The 22,222-nt window shown below is 38.8% G+C and overlaps 1 pseudogene; it reads right to left on the reverse strand.

Moving 5' to 3' along the window:
- The window catches only part of LOC113201524 (antigen WC1.1-like), a 212,533-nt pseudogene extending 190,556 nt beyond the window's left edge, over window positions 1-21,977 (reverse strand).
- Window positions 21,978-22,222: the final 245 nt, after the last annotated feature.

Consider the following 22,222-nt stretch of genomic DNA (forward strand, 5'->3'; position numbering starts at 1 on the left):
GATTAAGTGGTCACCATAATACCTATGAACAGTTTGCTGAGTGGTTTAACCATCCTTACATGTGAAATAAATTTTTAAAAAACTAACACTATGACAAGACATAGCAAGTGATTTATATAATTGAGGTCAAGTTCCTCACTCTACTAAGGAAATAGAGAGTAATTATTATAGTGTAACAATGCACTAGCCATTTTCTTACACAGTGTTTTAGAGGGTAAGTTTATGGTCAATTTAATATCCATGGCATTTTCCATGTAAATTGTTGTCAGAACAAGTTTACTTAATTCTGTCATTGAAACAAGATTGTAAATTGAGGCCAAAATAATCTGTATTCAAATTTGTACCACATAGACATATAGGAACTCATTCTCTTGGCTTGAAAGCATGAAATTTCTCTGAAAACATAAATAGTGAGGACACAGGAATAGGGAGTCAGTCACCTGAACACACAATATAAGCTTCCTCCTTTGCAGAGCAAGATCTCTGTTTCCAGGGGTCAGAAGGACACTGCCAGAGAGAGGTGTCCATTTTCCTACACTGGATTCCATCCACCCAATGAGGTCTAGAACCTTCTCTGAGAGGAACAGAAGTGTTGAGAGTCCCAGTGTCCCCACAGCCAAGCTGTCTGCAGATCACAGACAAGGTCACAGCTTCCATGGGGCTGTGGCAGACACTGCCCCAGGTGTTGTTGTAGAAAACCTCCAGCCACCCAGCACACTCCTGGTCCTCGCTCACCAGCCTGAGGGCCAGGAAGTCTGAAACCAAGAGGAGGAAAATAGGACACAGTGAGTATTTAATGTTTAGTGATGTTTTCCTTTACCCTTATGTAGTGAGGGCTCACTGCTAACTTTGCTGATGAAATGCCCACTGGGAGAAAGACAAAACTTTTATCCATTTACCTGTTTTGATAACTTGTATCTCTTTTTGTATTTCTATGACAATGGTGTAGTGGAAAATGAACAGGCAGGAACACTGAAGTGGGCCTCTTGAGGGGAGGGAGGAAAAGCTACTTGACTAAATATTTGACAGACCCTGGGAAAGGGGGTGTTGACAATGATGTGGAATAACAGTGAAGTCCCAGATATGTCACTTCCAGATCCTGGAGCTTGTGAATAGTTTACCATTTGAGCAAATTGGGCTTTGCAAACAAGATCAAGATGAGAATTTTTTAATGGTGAGATTATTTTAGATTATGTGGGATTAACTATGTCAGCTCAAACTAACATCCTTTGATCTGTTCTTACAAGCAGACAATGGTTTCTGACTCTGGTCAAAGATAGATGTGAAGATGAAAAAAATTGGTCAGAAGTATGCAAGGTGGTTGACTTGAATAAGGAAGGCAAATACAGGTGATTTTTAGATCCTGGAAAAGGCAAGGTAATGAGTCTTCCCAGAGTCTCAGCTGAATGTAGCTCACTGACACCTTGTTTATAGCTTAGGTGGACTGGGGTCAGACTTGAACTCATGTTGGTTTAAGTCACTAACTCTGTGGTAAATTATTATAGCAGCAATAGGAAACTAATACAATGGGTCTCAGGATGTTGCATACACAGTAACTGAAGCAGGAAGTCTGAAGTCAAATGAACACTTAAGAGAATGATTGTCAGGAGGCAGGGATGAGAAGGAAGGAGCAGAAGCTCAGCTGCTGCATCAGGAAATGGAAGCACCTAATCTTCTCTGCTGGACAGCAGGCAATATGGGATGAGCCTCCTCCCCATCCACCCTGAGACCAATTTCCATCCTCTGCCCTAAAGCTCAGATACCATCCTGAACATGCTCCTCATTTATCCCACCTATACACAGTGTGAACCACAGACCTGAGCAGATGACCCCAGCATCTTCCTTGTGTCTGCAGTTGTGCTGCCCCCAGCCCTGAGAAGGGCACTGCCACACGTGGGCCTCCTCTCCTGTACAATTCAGCTCATCCAGCCAGATGGGCCCTGATCCCTCTCCAAAGTGAGCAGAGATGGTGGCCTCCAGGGCCACTCCACAGCCCAGCTGTCTGCACACCACGTGGGCATCACTCAGGTCCCAGCTGTCATCACAGATGGAGCCCCAGGAGCCCTGCTGCAGGATCTCCACTCTCCCTGCACAGTGACTGCCCCCGTCCATCAGGCGGAGCTGCCTTCTGTATGTGGAGAGACAGGGTCATGTCAGTGGGCATTTACACAGGGAATGGAAAGACTCACGTGCTGATGGCCTTGCTCACCTGAGCAGTTGAGAGTGTGCCCTTCTGAGGCTACAGAGCCTGCTGGGTCAGACCAGGAGTTATTGCACTGGGGCAGCAGCTGGATCTGGCTACCTACACCTGGGAGTAGAGAGGATGAAACTGAATTAAGGTACATAATAATCTAGTGATGGCATCTGACAGCTATAGGACAAAATCAGTAATTTCATCTTCAGAACGGTTCTCCTATGTTTTGAACAATCAATAAAAAAAATGGATGTAAAAAAAAAAGAACTGTTTTCCTAATGGAGATTTCTGCTTCTGACTCTGACACTTTGGGGATTTATGTCAAGTGCTAGGACTGATTTTAGGACAGTGGGAATATATAAGTTCTTCTTGAGCACATTGCACAGCTCCCAGGATATGCAGACTTTAGGAGTCAAATGAAGAGATAAGTGAAAAGAGGGATCAGCTATTTTTCCCTGGAGGCACTTGACCACTCAAAGTTAGAAGGTGAGACCTAAAATCTTAGCATGTTTGCCAGATTGCCATGGCTATACACAAATATAATTTAGGTTGGACCAAAGAAGAGAAATCATGTTAAACAACCAGGACACTTGTGTCATATTTTGTGAACTAAATGGATTTTTGACAAAGGGATGGTGCCCAGTTTATCAAAACTTAAATTGTTTTTGTGTAACATGATCTACTTTTAAAAAAGTACCTGGAAGAGGCAAAATAAAATCCTTTATGAAGGTTTTGTATAGTTTCTCAAAAACAATGTTGATCCAAAATGCCACATGAAGTAGCGTTTAGTAGAGAACAAACAAGAAAAATGAGAAAAAATGGAAAAGATTTTACATATTAGTATTGGTGTTTCCTTATAGGTAATTTAAATAATCATGTTTAATTGGTCTATTAAATGGTATGATGTGCATCTTGGCAGAAAAATAATCACAAAAATATAGTAAAAATTTGTGAGTTAAAAAGTCAAGAGCTAAAAATAAGAACCAAAAGATGAGTCAAAAACATTAGATTGTCACAGAATAGAAATTGCAAAGTACAAAAACACAGAAAAATACACAGTAAAGCATAGAAATATAAGGGTGGAAACTATAAACAGGGACTTGAGAGACATGGTGAGAGAACCTAACATTCCTATGTAATCTATAAGTTTTAGATCTTTAAGGTCACTAAAATAGTGCTAAAAGTACAACTTAGAAAATACACAATGTCAGATATTCAATACACATATAGCTTTAAAACATATTCACAAAATCTGTGATGCTCTATCCATTGACTTCTGGAGTCCATTCCTCCTTCCTTTTGTTAGACCAGGATGCAAGAAAAGACCACTGACTCCAATTAAAATCAAATTAAAGCAAACTTATTATTTTGACCGGCAGGGCTGCCTCTCCCTCCCAAAACCACGGGAAACAAGACAGCAACAGCAGCTTTCCTGCAGCCCAGCATTATAGCACAGAAAGTTACACAAAGGGGGGGTTACAGATAACAGAACTCTGACAAGCATCACACTAATGGTAGTTTACATTTTTTTTTTTTTGCTGGCCCCAACATCAGAATTTATGAGGACCATTAGAACCTCAGAGAGGGTCATTGTCTGGCCAGGGAAGGCCAATATTTATGAGGTGTCACGAAAGTTTCAGAGAGGGCTGCTATCTGGTCAGAGAGCCAGGCATGGGTGAGTTCAAGGCACAGGCAGGCATTCCAAGTAGGTTCAGAATTTGTAGTAATTTATACTAAAGCTGAAATTATCTTTTCATGGCTTTGTGGCGAGATGACTCCCAATTTTAAGAAAAGATCAGGTTGGGTCTATCACCTTTGAACCTGGGCTGACCATGGTGAGTTGTCTATAAGAAATAGAATGTGGTGAAGCCAAAGTGGCTTGACATATAAACCTAGTTTAGAAAGTCATACCTCCTTCTCTGTAGGATGTTTGCTTTATGGCATATCTATTATATAGAGAGTATCATGTGGGAGAGAACATTTGCAGGTGGTTCTGTCGACAGCCCCCTGTTGAATTTGTAGCTACTAGCCATGTGAATGAACTATCCTGGATTGCCAGCTTGGACAAGTCTTCACGTGATCTCAGTTACCCATGGCATTCAAGTGTAACCTTATAACATATCCCAAGAGGCAATAGCTGAGAGGCATTCCCAAATTCATGAGTCAGGTAATGATGAGAAAAAATGAAATATATTTTCATTTGTGTTGCTCTTCCTTTCTCTTTCTTTCTTGCTTTCATTCTTTCAAATACCTAACATACATTATAAGGATAGAAATTTTAAGGCTGCTAGAAACAAATCTCAGATCACATTTAGAGGGAAACCAGTTTGCATCTCAGCTGATTTCTCAAACCAGACCCCCAAATCTGGGAAGTCTTGGAATAATATACATCAAGACTTCAAAGAAAAAGCATGTCGGTCAATAATACAATACCCAACAAAATTAAGCTTCATACTTGAAGATGAAATCAAAACCTTCCATAATAAGTGAAATCTAAAAAAAAAAATCACAACTAGAAAGCCTGCACTACAGGTCTTTTTTTAAAAAAAATTATTCCAGGAAGAAAAAATAAATAAATAAAAGTGAAAATCAGCAAAGGGAGAAGGGGATAAACTAAATCAAATTAAAAACCAGAAATAAAGCAATATAACAAGGAATACAAATCATATCTCAATAATATATTTGAATATAAAAGGGCAAAAATCATCAATCAAAAGACATAGACTGGCATTCTGAATTAAAATAACACAACCCAAAAATATGCCCTCTCCAAGAGACTCACCACTTAGGCAAAGACATTCACAGACTAAAAGTGAAAAGATGGGAAAACTACATCACTCATATGGTTCATGCAAACAGGCAGGGATTTCTGTCCTCATATAAGATAAAGTGAATTTCAAGCCAAAACTAATCATAAGGCACAAAGAAGGACATTTCATACTGCTTAAGGGAATGATACATATGCAAGACATAGCAGATATAAATATTTATGCCTCAAAAAGGCAGCATCTATGCACATGAAACAAATTCTTCTCAATTTCAAAACAGAAATAGATCAAAACACAATAATACTAAGTGAATTTAACATACCTCTATCACCACTGCATAGATCCTCAAAACAAAAATGAAAGAAACCATAGCACTAAATAATGCAATCAATAATTTCTACTTTAAAGGCATATATAGAGTATTTCATCCATCAATGATTGGAGACATTTTCTTCATAGCAATACATGAATCCTTCTCTAAAATAGACCATATCTTATGCCACAAAGCAACTCTTAGAAAATACAAAAAAATAGAGATGTTACCTTGCATTCTATTAAATCATAATGGAGTTAGAAATCAATAATATAATTTAAAAAATAGAAGCTACTCTAACACCATAGAATTCAATAATACACTACTGAATGACCAAATGATCCCAGAAGAAATCAGGGATGAAACAAAAAAATACATAGGGGAAATGAAAATAATGTCACAACATATAAAAATCTCTGGAACACTATGAAGGCAGTACTAAGTGGAAATTTCATTGCATTGAACTCATTCGCTAAACGAGTATAAAGTCAAAAAATAAGTAACCTAACATTTCATCTCAAAGCCCTAGAAAAAGAACAACAAATCAACACCAATAAAGTAGAAGACAGTAAAAATAATTAAAATTAGAGCTGAAATCCATAAAATGAAAACAAAATAAATAATTCAAAAAAATTGACAAAATGAAAAGTTGGCTCTTTTCAAAAATCAACATAATTGATAAACCTTAAGCAACTAAGAAAAAGACAGAGAAAACAAAAATTAGTAAAATTTGTGATAAAAAAAATAGTACTGAAATACAGATGATAATCAGAAAGTATTTGGAAAACTTATATACTCAAAAAAAGGAAAGAAAATCTAGAAGACACTGACAAATTTCTAGAGACATATGACCTATCCAAACTGAATCAGGAGGACATACACAATTTGAACAGATCAATTTCAAGCATTGAAATAGAAGTCACCATGAAAAGCCCACAAATCAAGAAAAGCCCAGGACCAGATGGATTTTTAGCCAAATTCTACAAGATCTTTAAAGAAAATGAATATCAGTCAAGAATACAGTCAACACTAATAGTCCTCAAATTATTCCATGAAATAGAAAATAAGAAAATCACTCCAGCACATTCTATGAAGCTACTATCACCCTGATAATAAAACCAGACAAAGACACATCAAGGAAAGAAAACTTCAGTCCAATATCCCTGATGAACATGGATACAAAAATTCTCATTAAAATTCTGGCAATTCTCATTCATAGATATTAAAATTAGTGCACCATGATCAAGTGGGGCTCATCCGAGGGGTGCAAGTTTAGTTCAACATACAGTAATCAATAAACATAATTCAGTACATCAATAGACATAAAGACAAGAATTATATGATCATCTCAACAGATTCAGAAAAAGCACTTAACAAAATACACATGGTTTCATGTTCAAAACACTAGGAAAATTAGGGATAGTAGGAACATACCCCAACATTGTAAAAGTTATATGTGTTAAATCCAAGGCCAACATTATTCTAAATGTGGAAAAACTGAAAGCATTCCCTCAAAGAACTGGAACAAGACAAGAATGCCCTCTTTTACCACTTATATTCAACATTGTCCTTAAAATTCTAGCCAGGGCAATAAGACAGAAGAAAGAAATTGAATAGATACAAATAGGAAAGGGAAAATTCAAACAATCCCTATTTGCTGATGACATGACCCATATTAAAAGACCCAAAAAAATTCCACCAGAAAACTTGGAGAACTAACAAATGAATTCAGCAAAGTAGCAGAATATAAAATTAACACCCATAAATCAATTGAGTTCCTATATATCAGTGGTGAATCCACCAAAAGAAATCAGGAAAACTTCCCCATTCATAATGGCCTCAAAAATTAAAGTATTTGGGAATCTATATAGCAAAAGAGATGAAAGACCTCTGCAATTAAAACTAAAGAACATAATAGAAAGAAATTGAAAAACAACTTAGAACATGGAAAGATCTTCTATGTTCATGGATAGCAGAATTAACATTGCCAAAATGGCCATACTCTCAATTGCTCTATACAGATTTAATGGAAATTCCAATGGCATTCTTTACTGAAATAGAAAAATCAGTCATAAAATACATTTGGAAAAATAAGAGACTCAAAAGAGCCAAAGCAATACTTAACAATAAAAGTAAAGCTGGAGCCATCAAAATACCAGACTTTAAATTATACTATAGAGCTATGGTTACAAAGACCAGCATGGTGTTGGCACCAAAAAAGACAGGTAGATCAATGGTACAGAGTGAAGAAACAGAGACAAAGCCACATAAATATAGTTATTTCATACTAGACAAAGATCCAAAAAATATATTGGAGAAAAGATAGCCTCTTCAAAAATGGTGCTAGAAAAAGTGGAAATTCATATGTAGCAAAATATAAAGGAGCACAAATCTCTCACCCTGCACAAAACTCAACTCAAATTGCATCAAGGACTTAGACTTGAGACCTTGGATTCTGTGCCTAACAGAAGTAAAAGTAGACCCAAATCTCCACCATGTTAGCTTAGAAACTGACTTCCTTAACAAGTATAAAGTGCTACAAGAAGTAAAATCAACCACAAATGGGATAGATTCTAACTAAAAAGCTTCTTCACAGCAAAGGAAACAAACAAGAATATGAAAAAAAAAGCCTACAGATTAGGAGAAAATCATTGTAACCTGCATTAATCTCCAGGATATATAAAGATCTCAAAAATTTAACACTCCCCCACTAAATAACCCAGCACATAAATGGGCTCAGGTACTGAACAGACACTTCACAGAAGAAGAAATACAATTGGTCAACAAATATATAAAAAGAATTCAACATCTCCAGTATTTAGAGACATGCAAATTAAAACTACACTTAGAACTCATCTCACTTCAGTTGTAATGGCAATTATTAAGAATACAAGTAACAATAAATGTGGGCAAGTATATGGGGGAAAGTACACTCTTACAATGTGGGTGGGACTGCTTATGAAAAGTGGAATAGAGATTCCTCGGAAAACTTGGAATGGAACCTCCATTTGACTCAGTTTTCCCACAGCTCAATATATACCTGAAGGATCAGTATGCTATAGAATATACAGGACATCAAAGTTCAGAGAAGCTAAATTCATAATAGCTAAGTTAGGGAACCAACATAGATGTACTTCAGCAGATGAGTGGTTAAAGAAAATATGGTATATAAACACATTGGAATATTACTCAGCCATAAAGAAGAATGAAATTATGGCATTTGTAAGTAAATTACTGAATGGGTGGACTATCATGCTAAGTGAAATAAGCCAATTCCAAAAAAACAAAAGGCAAATGTTTTTCTGATATGCAGGTGCTAATTCAAAATAAAGTGTGTGGGTGATAACAAGAACAGAGTTACATTGCATTATACAGAGGGGAGTGAAAGGAGGGGAAATTATGTAAGAGTGGGAAGGATAGTAGAGTGAATCAGACATTATCACCCTATGCGCATTTATGATTACATGACTGGTGTAACTCTTCACCATGTACAACCAGAGTTATGAGAATTTATACTTCAGGTGTGTATAATATATCAAAATACATTCTACTATCATGTATAGCTAGTAAGAATAGATAAAAATAATAGAAAGGTTTGAAGCAAATGTTGTAGCAAAAGTTCAAAATTTGAGATAACTTTGCAGAACAAAATGTGTGCTCCTTATCTTACTCTGTTTTGCTGTGTGCTTAAACTATACAGGTAATTATAAACTTTTAGACTTTGTCAATCAAAAAAATTCCTCTGAATAACATTTGACAGGGTGTCGAAAATGAATGATCACTGAGAAGAATCATATTACACCAAGAAACGTCTCATATTTCTAGGCTGTTCTCCGTGCTGTCCGCTCATAGAGACATGTCACTCAAGGAGATAACTGAGTACCAGTCAGCCCTGACCTCTCTTACCTGAGCAGACCACAGAGGCTGTGTTTCCATGGGCACAGGCAGGAACACCCAGGGCAGTCACAGGGCAATTCCACAAGAAGGACTCAGATCCAGAGCAGTGAAATCGGTCTCTCCAGATCTCATCTCCTCCTTCCACAAAATATACTCCCTCTGGGGTGGAGATAGCTCCTCCACAGCCCAGCTGACGGCAAACAACATTGGCATTGGCCATATTCCAGTGGGAGGCACAGAGTGTTCTCCAGCCTCCAGAGGTCTTCATCTCCACTTGACCCTCACACTGAGAGCTGCCATTTTTCATGAGCCTGACTTCTGTGTACTCTGGCAGGAGAAGACAGGATTCCAATAACATCTAACATTTGTTACCACAACAGAGTGTGCAAAAAGGTTAAAGTCCTGTTGTGAGTCTCACCTGAGCAGACGACTTTCACAGCCCCTCTATGTTGGCAGCTGCCTGCAGGACAGGGCACTCTGGGGCAGAACCAGAGCTCAGACTCCCATCCCTTACACTGGAACTCTTCAGCCCAAACCTGTTCACTGGCCTTTCTGAGGGGCAGGTCCAAGAGAAAAGATGCTGCCTTGCCACACCCCAGCTCTGCACAGATGACCTGGGCAGTGGATAATGTGAAATTCCCATAAGGTACTGGAGTCCATCCTCCTCCATAATTCACCTCCACTCGCCCAGAGCAGGGTCCACCTCCTCCATCCAACCGCACAAATCCTGTGGAAGAACATAAGCAGTACAATTAGTATCTAGGATTGCAATTGGGAGCTATATGTCTCAGGAAAGCTGTGGAATCTTTTCCTTCCACAGTAATGGGATGTGGAGAATGGATTCAATGGTGTTAGAATAGATATTCCATGAATAAGTGTCTGAACACAACTTTAGGAGGAGGAATTTGTAAGTTTAGTTCTAAATGGCTGACTCCAGAAATTTTTATATATATATATATATATATATATATATATATATATATATATACACACATATGTAAACATATATTTTATATAATATGAACATATTATTCTATGTATTAAAATATACCTAACTGTGTGTATTTCTGTCTGTGTCAATCTATCTCCTTTTTATTAAGCCCAATCCCCTGAACTTGAACTCATGGTAGAAAAACAGTAGGATTAATTTTTCACTCTTTTATCCTCAGAAACCTTCAGTTCACAAATAATCATTACAACTAAGTTAACAATTGTTAAAGAATAGAAAAAAATCCAATGAATCAAAAATGACAATTTATATTAATATCCCATTTAGAGATGAGAAAAGATCCCACTATATAGTGTGAGACAGAGATGGAAAGTAGGTTATGGTGTCTAAGATAATATGGCTTCTTTACATCATCTTAGCAATTAAAGAAAAGAGAATTTAGAAGTAGGATAAGCTGGGCAAGGAGGTGTATGATTATAATCCCACTGTCACTGGAGGCTGAGCCAGGAGGATCTCAAGTTCAAAGCAGTCTCAGTAATGGCAAGGTGCTAAGCAACTCATTGATTAATCTGCTGCCTTCTAAATAAAATACAAAAAAGAGCTGGGGATGTGGCTCAGTGATTGAGTGCCCTTGAGTTCAATCCCTTTTAGCTCCCCACCTCTAAAAGAAGTAGGATCAGAAGTTGTTAAGAGATTTGAGCATGCTCCTTTGCCTTTTTGTTTTGTTTTGAAGAATCATTCGGTTACTAACAAGTAGAGTTGGAAGAAGCCATTAGACATCTATTGAAGTTGATCAGGAAGTGATTTTGAGTATCCATTTAGACCTTTGGGGACACATCTGACTATAGATACACAATTGTAATGTAATAGTAGGTTGATATCCTGAAGAAGAGAATCCTTTTTCTGGAAAATAACATGTTAAGTAATTTTTCTTTTCAAAGTAAGTCATCAAAATGAAATTTACTCAGTATGTGTAAAAATGCCTCCAATTTGGAAAGGATAAAAAATCAGTTAGATCTTCAAAGGAGACACAAACTGAACTTTCTCCCTAGGCCTGATATAGGAGAGAGGTGTACAAAGACAATATTGAGAGTCTGTTTTGTTACTCACAACACTAGCATATTTTCAGAATTTGTCATTTTCCAGATGTGTTTCTAGGTGCTGAGTATGTATATTTAAAGAAAACAATGTCATCATCTTTGTAGAGCTTTACATTCAGTGGGGAGAAAACAGTTTTAAGCCATTTGATGTTTGTGAGTCACTGGGTGGAAAAGGGAAGAAAAATTGCATCTGCAGAAATCTATTGATTCATGTGAACAATTCTCACTTGAGTAAATTAAAAATTGCAGCCATTTACATCCTTGTCTGATCTTTTGCTCCATAGGCACATTGTTCTGGGCCTTTTTAGGTTTCTTATGAAAGTACCATCCAATGGAACTTTTCTTCCTCTATTCTGACCTTCTCAATACCTCAGCTTTAAGTTACTCTTGGGAATCATTTTCCTCCTTTTGTGCAGCAGGGGTGTACTGAGTTCACACAATATACACCGATTGCCCTTCCTACACCAGGGTCTTAAGTGCTGCAGAGGTAATACTTATGTGCTCTTTGCCAACCTTTGAAGGCCATCCCCCAGATACTGTAAGCTTCTGCTGTCTTTCAGAAAATTCTGCTTGTTTTCCTGTCCCATTCTTATCAAATTTATCTGCCAATATACTTTTCTTATATCATTGTTTCCATCATATATAAACAATATAATTTTCCCCATATCTTTCACTTTGTTTCCCTTCATTTTCATCTAAGTAAATGTATTTTAAACTGAAAGGTACTGACATAGTGTACATATTAATTGAGTAAATTTACATGCTGGTGTATGTATGCATTGCATTTCTTTGTCTCTCAAAAACTTTTCATTTCTTTTTGGTGAAAGCTTCCAAAACACTTTCTTCTAGCTTTTTGAAATGTAGTTTATTATTGTTTTATATAGTCATCCTCCTGTGTCATGGTGCACCAGAACTTCTTGTTCCTACTTAAGGAAAACCCATTATTCATTGATCAATCTGCTGCCTTCCATTCCCATTCCCTAAACTCTCTAGTCTATGGTAACCACAATTCTACTCTCAACCTCTATGAGGTCAACTCTTTTATATTTGACATACTGTGAGATTATAAGATACTTGTCTTTCTTTGCCTGACTTATTTCATTTAACCTAATTATCTCCTGACCCCTGCATATTTTGTCAAATGAAAGTATTTAATTCATTTTATGACTAAATACTATTCCATTGTATTTCATTTATTTATCCATTTATCAGCTGATGGGCATTTAAATTATTTCAATTTCTTGGCTACTATATATAGTGCTGCCATAAACATGGGAGTACAGATGTCTCTTTAATATACAGATTCCACTTCTTTGGACATATGCTCGCATTGGTATTGCTGTAATATGTGGCAATTTGGGGGTACTGGATGTTTGATAATGTCTTTTTATCTCCCTTATTTCTAAATGATAGATTTTCTGGATTCAGTATTGTTGATTGGTAGGGGTTTTTTTTAGTTCTATGAAAATCTCATGGCACTCACTTCTGACCTATATGTTTGCTGTTGAGAAGTATGCCATCAGATGACTTGAGACATGCATATATATGCATTTCTTTTTTTTTTCTGGATGCCTGAGAGTCTTTGTCTTTCATCTTGGGGAGCTGTATTATAATTTATATGGATAAGAAGCTGAGGCTTCCAGTCACAACTGCTCAACTAACTTTTCACTTTCATGCAAAGACTTAACTCTCTCCATGTTATGCTGTTGGGGGTTGAGGAGAAATGAGGTAGGTAGTCTTGTGACCACCAATTCTACAATTGTATATCACACCCTGAAGCCACAGCCTGCCAAGGCAACACAGAACTTGGGAGGGACCAAGGCCTTCAATGTTAGGAGCTGCCACTGCTGAGGTGGACTCAAGGCCCCAAATTCTTGCAACCAGCCACAGGTGCTGCAGGCTCTTCTTGAGTCTGTCCCACCAGCACATGGGTCTTACTCTGTTATCTCCCTTCTACATTTGAGACCTTTAATTGTTACTTGGTGATGGGTATGATCATGGTGGGTCTGGCACTGAATTCCAAGACAAAGTCCTATGCCAGCACTTTTCCTGATCCTTAGAATCTTGCTTTCTCCTCTTCTGCTAGAGATTGGAATAATTATAGTGGAGGCAGTCTCTTTGCTTCCCAAGAAAGGACAGTTCCAGAGTCTTAGTGTGAGGTTACTTGCATGGGGACAGTATTTTTGGGCCATTTTGGGCACCAAGTTTTAGTATGGCAGGCCTAGTCCTGGGATTCAAGTGTAAAGTCTGGGCTTAATTTCTTTTCCATGTCCCAAGAATGCATTTCCCTTCATGCTGGGCTGCTTGAGGTTGAGAAATGGTCAAGTCTTATTTTCCTCCCTCCTTCAATGTGTCTTTTCTTTTTATCATAGTAAAAGCAGGGACTCACCTAGGTTATTTGCTCTAATGAAGCCAGTTTTGTGTGTGAATAACAATATGATGTATTTGTGAGAGATCACTGAACAACCATCTTGTTCTAGTCCTAAACTATGTAACATCTTACTATAATACATATGCATTCATATTTTATTACATCCAACATTAATCTGTCAGCACAGAGATAAATTCATTTTTCAAGTATGAATTTAATGCTTTGAAAAAGAAATGTAGAGAGAATCTATTGTAGTAATGATGGAAGGAATATGTGTGACTCAGAGCATTTCACTCACAGTTCTCTGGCCCTTCCTGCCAATGAGTTGATAATTCTGATGTCTGAATCTGGAAAGGAGAATTGCAAGTTTGCCGTAATCCATAAATTCCTCTGTGATGTGTTTAATCCCATCCCTGTGCCCATACACCTACTAACCCAGTGCAAAACTATCTCTGGCTACATATATATAAACACTTAATTCAACTGAAAACAAGTGAGCCCCATTCTTGTCTTTCTTTCCAAAAGAGGATGTGTATGGTAATTTATAGGTAACCCTACAAATAGTAAATCATAGAACCAGAATTATAAAGATGATTTTATTTCTTTCTATAAAGAAACCGTATCTCATCAAGTATGACTGCAGAGAAGAGAAAGGACACTGAGAGTTACAATAAGAATTAAATAAAGCCCATCATATACTGTTGTTTTGAGCAACCAGCATTTATGGGGACCTCTTAATCCTCCATGGCTCATCTGTCTCTTATTTCCCCAAGATCAGATAAACACTTTTGGTCCTTTCCATTCTCTTATGCTGTGGAGAATGTGCAAACCCTACCTGAGCATATGACACCTGCGTCCAGCATGTGCACACAGTTCTGCTGTCCCCAGCCTTGGGATGGGCACTTCCACACTTGGTCCTCCTCTCCTGTGCAGTGCAGCCTGTTCAGCCAGATGGGCCCTGATCCCTCCCCAAATTGTGCATAGCGCATGGCATCAATGGCAACTCCACAGCCCATTTGTCTGCACACCACATGGGCATCTTTCAGGTTCCATTTGTAGTGACAGACAGTGCCCCAGGAATGCTGGTGAAGGATCTCCACTCTGCCTGTACTGCCACCATTCACCAGGCGGAGCTTTGGGGTCTCTGAGGAGAAAGTAATTAGGTCAATTGGTGTATTTACAAAGAAAAAGAGGAGGGTTTTCTTTTCCTATGCTATTCCCCCCTCAACAAATCATTTGGCAGAATCCATTTTCAGATTGCAGAACTTGCTGTTAAGACAAGAAGTCATTCACACCAGGGCAGCAGCTAAATTTTAATTCCTACCAAAATAAGTAGAAGAATCAATTATGTAGAAAAAAAAGAAAGAAAAAAGATTAAACACAATTTAATATAGTTAGATTTCTCAGGTAGAAATTATTATGTAGCTTATTATGTAGCTCTTATTAGAGTTAAACTTATTATTTGCAGAATTCGCCATAGGATCTGATAACACAATTCTAGAAATGTCAGGTTTCCTACCTTGAGTAGTTAAAATTTTGTGTCTTTTTCTGAAGCATTTCTAAAAGTCAATGGGCCAGCATCTTATTGGTTTTTATAGAGAACACACACTTGAGTGCTAATGGCCTGATATATGGAAGGATCAGACACAGTGGGTAGACTAAGAAACTGGGATGTGATTATCAGAAACTTCAGGGGACATCCATGAATCCAGGAGAAATCATAACCATTTGGTCATTAAGTTGGGAAAATGGATGGATCATGGTTTGTCTCCAAATATTTCACTAATGATTCTAAGCTTAAGAGTTCAGATTTGATATCCAACGTCAGAACTTGACTTACTTTAGGTATATTGAGAAAATTCTCAAAAATGATGATGTCAGGTATTGATATTGCTCAACACCCATAGAATGTTACTTTCCCAAACAAATCAAATCTATGCTGGAATTCCAGGAGTTGTTATTATGCAAACATTGGAGTTTTGGCAAAGAGGTAAATAGCAGAAAAGAGGCACCTTTGTTGTGACTCTGAGTGAAAAAGGTTAGGGAACATAGGGACAATTGTATTTTGAGAAGAGGAAGAAAGGAGCTGATAAAGCAGTCATTATAAACTGCATGGAGAGGAGAAAGGCAGTCTAGGAAAGTACAAAGCAATTTACAACTTCATCTTCAGCTGCCTGGGTGAGGGAGGCAACTTGCAAAATAAAGTAAGCTGGAAAATGCAGACAACCCAGATGGTGTCTTACCTGTGGGAGAAACACATGATTCTTACAAGCTCTAGATCAAATTTGGGGCATTGTTCTGAAGGGGAGTACTCCTGTACAATAAGCAAGCTTTGGAGAAAAAATTCATCACATTGCCCAGCAAGCTCTCAGAGTGATATAACCATGAGCTATCTTAAGAAGTGGTCATTATTAGGAAATAAACTGCTCTGGGGTTTAGACAATATGTGGTAATCACAATTTTAGGTCCCTGGGCCACCCTGCCACAGTGATTGGGTAGAAGTTAATGTTCTACAGTCTCAGAGAGGAAGAATGCCTGTCAGAAACACACATGAGAGCATTCAATTACAGGGGAAGGATGGAGGTCTCATTGGTAAGTGGTCCAACCCTCTGTGAAGAATAGCAATTCCAGGCACATGTGGTTGCACAAGGGGACCAGGTCTGAGAGCTAAGAGACAACATCTAGCAATTCATAGCTTCCCCATGTCACATCTTCAGGAATTACACTATTTCCCACAGACTTTCCAGGGATTCACCATGGCTAGGACACTTGGCACACTCCTAACTCTAGCCAATACAGGGAAATTTCAGTTTAATGAAGCTATGACCTAGTCCTGGTGAAGCATTAGTGGATATTTCTACTTACTACAAAGGGAAGAAAGAAATCCACAGTTGAAGAGCCAGCCACAAGTAGGCATAATTCCTGCTCCTGGAAAATCTCCACCTTAATTATTAATTATTTCTCCAGAGAGAAATAATCCAAATGTTGAGTAAAAATGCCTTGAAGGACCTCAGTACAGGTTGCTTTCATACCCCTCAGACCAAACACTAAAAAATAATACCACAGGAAGAATACCCTGTACACTGTGCTGGACAACACACCTGACCTATAAGAAGGACTCCATTTATATAGAACTATAGAGAAAGATGTGCTCTGACACAATACCTAGAGTTTCAAAACCCATTATTACCAGCCAAAGAATCCACAGAGAAACAATCTATAATGTCCACTTTAAATTAATCTCAACACTACAAGTCAACAACACCTCAAGGCACATCATTAAGACAAGGCTGCTTACTAAGAATATCCTCACATAACAGATTTCTAAGCAGAAACAATAAAGGCCATGAGGGCATAGAGTGATGTACTTAAGACCTTGAGAGAAAACAGCTGTGAACTATATGACTATGGTCAATGAAGTTATCCTTTAGAATCAAAGAAAAATAAGTCTTCTGAAGATATGTGTCAGTTAAAGGAATTTTGAACCCCTGAACCTGCACTGTAGAAGATAATGAAGCAATCCCACCCACAGAAAAGGAAGCAAGACAACCTAGCCATGAGAGCATAGAAAAGAATATATCTCACTAGAAGAGCAGATAAACAAGTGAGAAGGAGAAAAGAATCAAACATTATCAATTCAGTAAATTGACAAAGCTCCAAGATGAATAAGGGAGAAAGATGTGACTATAGATTATTCAAGCTGGCCAGAAAAAAACATTATAGGCAAAGAGAAATTGAATATCTGTAATACAAAATAAGTACAACCAATAAGGTAAAGTGACCATATGAGGAAAAAACAAAGTAGGGAGCTGAAGGTTTCTATTTCCAGGGATGTTTGAGGCAAAATCATAATTTAAATATATGGTAGAGTTAAAATATCAGCAGGGAAGATATCTGAGAATTTGTAAAATAATATATTATAAAAAGGGAAAAAGCACATGTGAGAGGAGCACACTAGAATATGGGCCAGTTTGGATGGTCTATCAGAGGTTGAATTCAAATTCAAAGAGAATAGCAAGATAATTTCATATTATTACAAGATACAGTACTTGTCCATAATTCAGCAGTCCTTGCCTAGTCCAACACAGGCAGGCAAGGAGGGCATGGAGTTATGTGTTAAAACATGAGTTATGTAGTTAAAACAACCATTCTTGTCATTGACAGATAAAGAAGAGACAAGAGAATTGAGTGTACTTGAAGGGGAAGGATTATAATGGAGCATCATGTTGTCTAATCAGGGTAAGAAGAACATGTGAAATCCTGAGGAGAGTGGAAAACTGGGAAACTGATAAAGGGAACCATTTGTAATCTGCATGAGGATGAAATATCTGGGAAAGGAGCATCAAGAATATGTGCCATAAGGAGAAGAGGCAAAAGTCAGAGAGGGAACAATGCAGTCAAGATCTCAAGCTGGACAGTTAGTTATGGTCAATAGTGTGGCCATCCATGAAGATGTAATGTTAGGGGAGGGTTTCAAAGGGAGAAAACCAGTAATTGAGAGGCCAGGATGTTATCTCACTTGTGTTCAAGGTTCCTGGAAGCACCAGGAACAGGACACAGAGGAGGCTGGGGAGCCTGGTACTGCAGACTTCCTGGATGAGAGGAGTGACCAAGCTGCAGAGTGACAGCAAAAGTGCTGGCAGGTACCACCTCATGGGCAAAATCAAACAGTTGGACATGGAGGAAAAGAAAAGAATTTATTAAAAATTACAAGACACAGCAGAAATGTTCTAAGAATAGAATGGATAATTACAAACTTATTCTAAGATTTGAAAAGGAATAAAAAGCATGTTGAAAGGGAAGCACAGAGCCTCCAAATGACAAGAACTTAATTGTTCTCAGAGGACAGCCAGGTTTTTATCAGAACAAGAAACTAAGGGGACATTACAGGTCTTAAAAACATTAGAAGATGATAGGCTCCAATTTCCAACAGGCCCCATGGAATGTTTTCTGGGAGAGGGATGCAGTAGCATATCAATAAAGACTCAAAGGAGGTAATACCAATCAAGATCACTGAGACTGTGAGGAGGTGAATTCAAAGAAGAAAATAAGGAAAGACCAGGCCCCTCATATCACTGCAGTTCCCCATGATGTGTCAGAGGGGAACATTAACAAACAGCTTTTCAACAGGATTGTTATTTGGGACATGCTTTGGAGAGGCCTTGAGCTCTTCCTACCCATCCAGGTAATCATGCATCACTCTCCTCACCCTCTTCCTCCTCTGCTCATGGTATCTCAAGGTCACTGTGCTCCTCCCAAGTCAGTACTTACACTGATAAATCCTCTACTTTCTTCTCTCATTGAACCTCTAGTGCTCCTTAAATTCTCAAAAAAAAATTCTCTTTTTCCAAAATCATACATTTCCATAGCACCTTATGCATGGTTGTGTTGTCAGGCTGGAGTGAAAACTCCATGAGGACAGGAGCAGTGTTTTCTTCTTGTGTCTGTCTTCCTGCCTGGAATTACTTTTCTACCTACAAGTACTTTCTACTTGATTACTTTCCATCAACAAAATAAACTGACAGGTATTCTGTCGGGTGTAGATAGATTTCAGAGTAAAGGGTCCAATATATTTGATTCCCCCAATTGTTCCCCACTGGTTTAAATGTTGGAGGGAGATGCAGTGTTTACTCCTAATCTAAGTTTCCTCCTCTGAAATAAATGATCACCATGATACCTATCATCAGTTGATTGTGTCGATTAAGCCACATTATTTGTGGTATGGTGGGGTGGGGGAAAAGTGATAGCACACAGTAAGCAATGTGTATTACTGAGGTCTAACCATTCACTCTCTCACTAAGGAAATACAGATTAATTAATATAATCTGAGACTGCATTAACTAATTGCCAAGAATGTTTATCAGAGCATAACTTGATGCTCCCATATGCTCGGTTCAGTCTCTGGTACTTTTCATATAAATTTCTATCATTGCAGATTTTCTTTTTTTATGAGAGAGAGAGAGAGAGAGAGAGAGAGAGAGAGAGAGAGAGAGAGAGAGAGAGAAGAAGAAGAAGAAGAAGAAGAAGAAGAAGAAGAAGAAGAAGAAGAAGAAGAAGAAGAAGAAGAAGAAGAAGAAGAAGAAGAAGAAGAAGAAGAAGAAGAAGAAGAAGAAGAAAAAGAGAGAGAGAGAGAATTTTTTAATATTTATTTTTCAGTTTTCGGTGGACACATCATCTTTATTTTATTTTTATGTGGTGCTGAGGATCCAACCCAGTGCCCTGTACATGCCAGGGGAGCATGTTATCGATTGAGCTAAATCCCCATACCACAGATTTTCTTAAATTTGCCTTTGAAACAGGATTGCAAGAGTTGGTTAAAGTAATCTCTATCCAGTATTGATTCTGTAGATTTATTTCCACTCATCCATTATTTTTGAATATATAAAACTTTCCTAACAACAACCTTCAGGCATAGGACAAACACATAAAAATAGAAAGTAGGTCACCTGTACATGTGATATGAGCTTCCTCATTTGCAGAGCAAGATTGGTGTTTCCAGGGGTCAGAAGGACACTGCCAGAGAGAGCTATCAATTTCTCGACAGTTGATTCCATCTACCCAGTGTGGTGTAGAATGTTCTCTGGGAGGAACCAAGAAATCCAGAGTCCCAGTGTCCCCACAGCCAAGCTGTCTGCAGATCATGGATAGGGTCATGGGTTCCATAGGGCTGTGGCAGACACTGCCCCAGGTATTGTTGTAGAAAATCTCCAGCCACCCAGAACACTCCTGGTCCTTGCTCACCAGCCTGATGGCCAGGAACTCTGAAATGGGAAGGAGGAAAACAGAGCTCAGTGAGCATTCAACTCTTACTGCTATTCAACTCTTACTGGGGACTCTGCAGGAAGTGAATTCTTTATCTACTATCTGACTAACCATCTGACAGATCCTAAAAAATGAGTATAAACAGAGGGGTGGTAGAAGAGTGAAGCTCCAAATATGACTACTTCTTGATCCTGAGGGCTTGTGAATATTTGAGCTCACATTGCAAAGGGGCTTTTCAAATAAGATTAAGAAAAGAATCCTTTCTCTCTAGGCAAGATGGGACATTATTGTATTCCAAGTTGATTGGAAGGATAAAGCAGGAGCATCCCATGTTCGAAGTCAGCCTCAGCAACTTAGTGAGGCTCTAAGCAACTTAATATGACTCTGTCTCAAAATAAAAAGTAAAAAAAGTGTCATGGTTGTGCTCCAGTGGTTGATTCCCCTGATTCAAGCCCATAACCAAAATAACAAACAAATACAAAAATAAAAATTAACAAAAGTATGCTTTCATTGTGAGATTATCTTGGATCATCCTGGATAGGATTTCCTCAATGTAATGACATCCTTATACCTGTATCCTCACAAACAGATAAGCCACACTAGCCCTCACCAGAGTGTGATGTGAACATGGAATGGCAAGAGGGTTGAAACAATTTGGGTTGAAGAAGGAAGGTGTCATACAAGGAATTCAGGTAATTTATATAAGTGGAATAAGGTAAGAAAAAGAGTCTTCCCAGAGCTTCAGCTGTTGCAGCCTGATGACGACTTGTTTATACCCACACAGACCCAGGTCAATCTTCTAATCTACACACTGTAAGGTGATAAATTTGTATTGTTTTAAGACCCTCAGTCTATGGTAACATGTTACAGAAGAAATAGAAGACTAATTCAGTGTGTCTTCTGTTGCTGCACTGGCAGATAACAGAAGAGTAATGACTGCCTTAAATGGACAGTGTACATAATGACTGTATCAGGAGACAGTGCTGAGATGGAAGGAGCTGCTGCAGCAGGAAATGGAAGCACCTAATTTTCTCCTCTGCTGCAGGGAAAGGAATTGTGAGAGCCACCATCTCACCTTTGCCCTGTCAGCAGCTACCCAATACCAGCCCTTGGGCTCAGGCACCATCCTGCAGACCCTTCCAGCCTCTGCACAGAATGTATCACAGACCTGAGCAGATGACCCCAGCATCCTTCTTGTGACTGCAGTTGTGCTGCTCCCAGCCCTGGGAAGGGCACTGCCACACATGAGCCTCCTCTCCTGTGCAGTTCACTTCATCCAGCCAGATGGGCCCTGATCCCTCTCCAAAGTGAGCAGAGATGGTGGCCTCCAGGGCCACTCCACAGCCCAGCTGTCTGCACACCACGTGGGCATCACTCAGGTCCCAGCTGTCATCACAGATGGAGCCCCAGGAGCCCTGCTGCAGGATCTCCACTCTCCCTGCACAGTGACTGCCCCCATCCACCAGGCGGAGCTGTCTGCTGTCTGAGGAGAGACAGGGTCATGTCAGTGGGCATTTGCACAGGGAATGGGAAGACTCTGGTGCTGGGATCCTTGCTCACCTAAGCAGTTGGCAGTGTGGCTCTCTGAGGCTGCAGAGCCTGCTGGGTCATACCAGGAGTCATTGCACTGGGACAGCAGCTGAGTCTGGTTTCCTACAGATGGGAGTAAAGAGCAGGAAACTGTATTAAACTTGACAATAACCCAGTGATGGCATCTGAAAGCTGTAGCCCATGATCAGTAACTTTCTATCCCCTATTCAAGGATTCTGCTTCTGCTTCTGAGACACACTTCTCTCTTAAATGAAGTGTAAATCTACTAAAGTCCCAGGAATGACTTTAGGAAAGTGTGAATACAGCTCCCAGGGAAG

Source organism: Urocitellus parryii, chromosome 5 (genome assembly GCF_045843805.1).
Source record: "Urocitellus parryii isolate mUroPar1 chromosome 5, mUroPar1.hap1, whole genome shotgun sequence".
NCBI classification, from domain to species: Eukaryota; Metazoa; Chordata; class Mammalia; order Rodentia; family Sciuridae; genus Urocitellus; species Urocitellus parryii.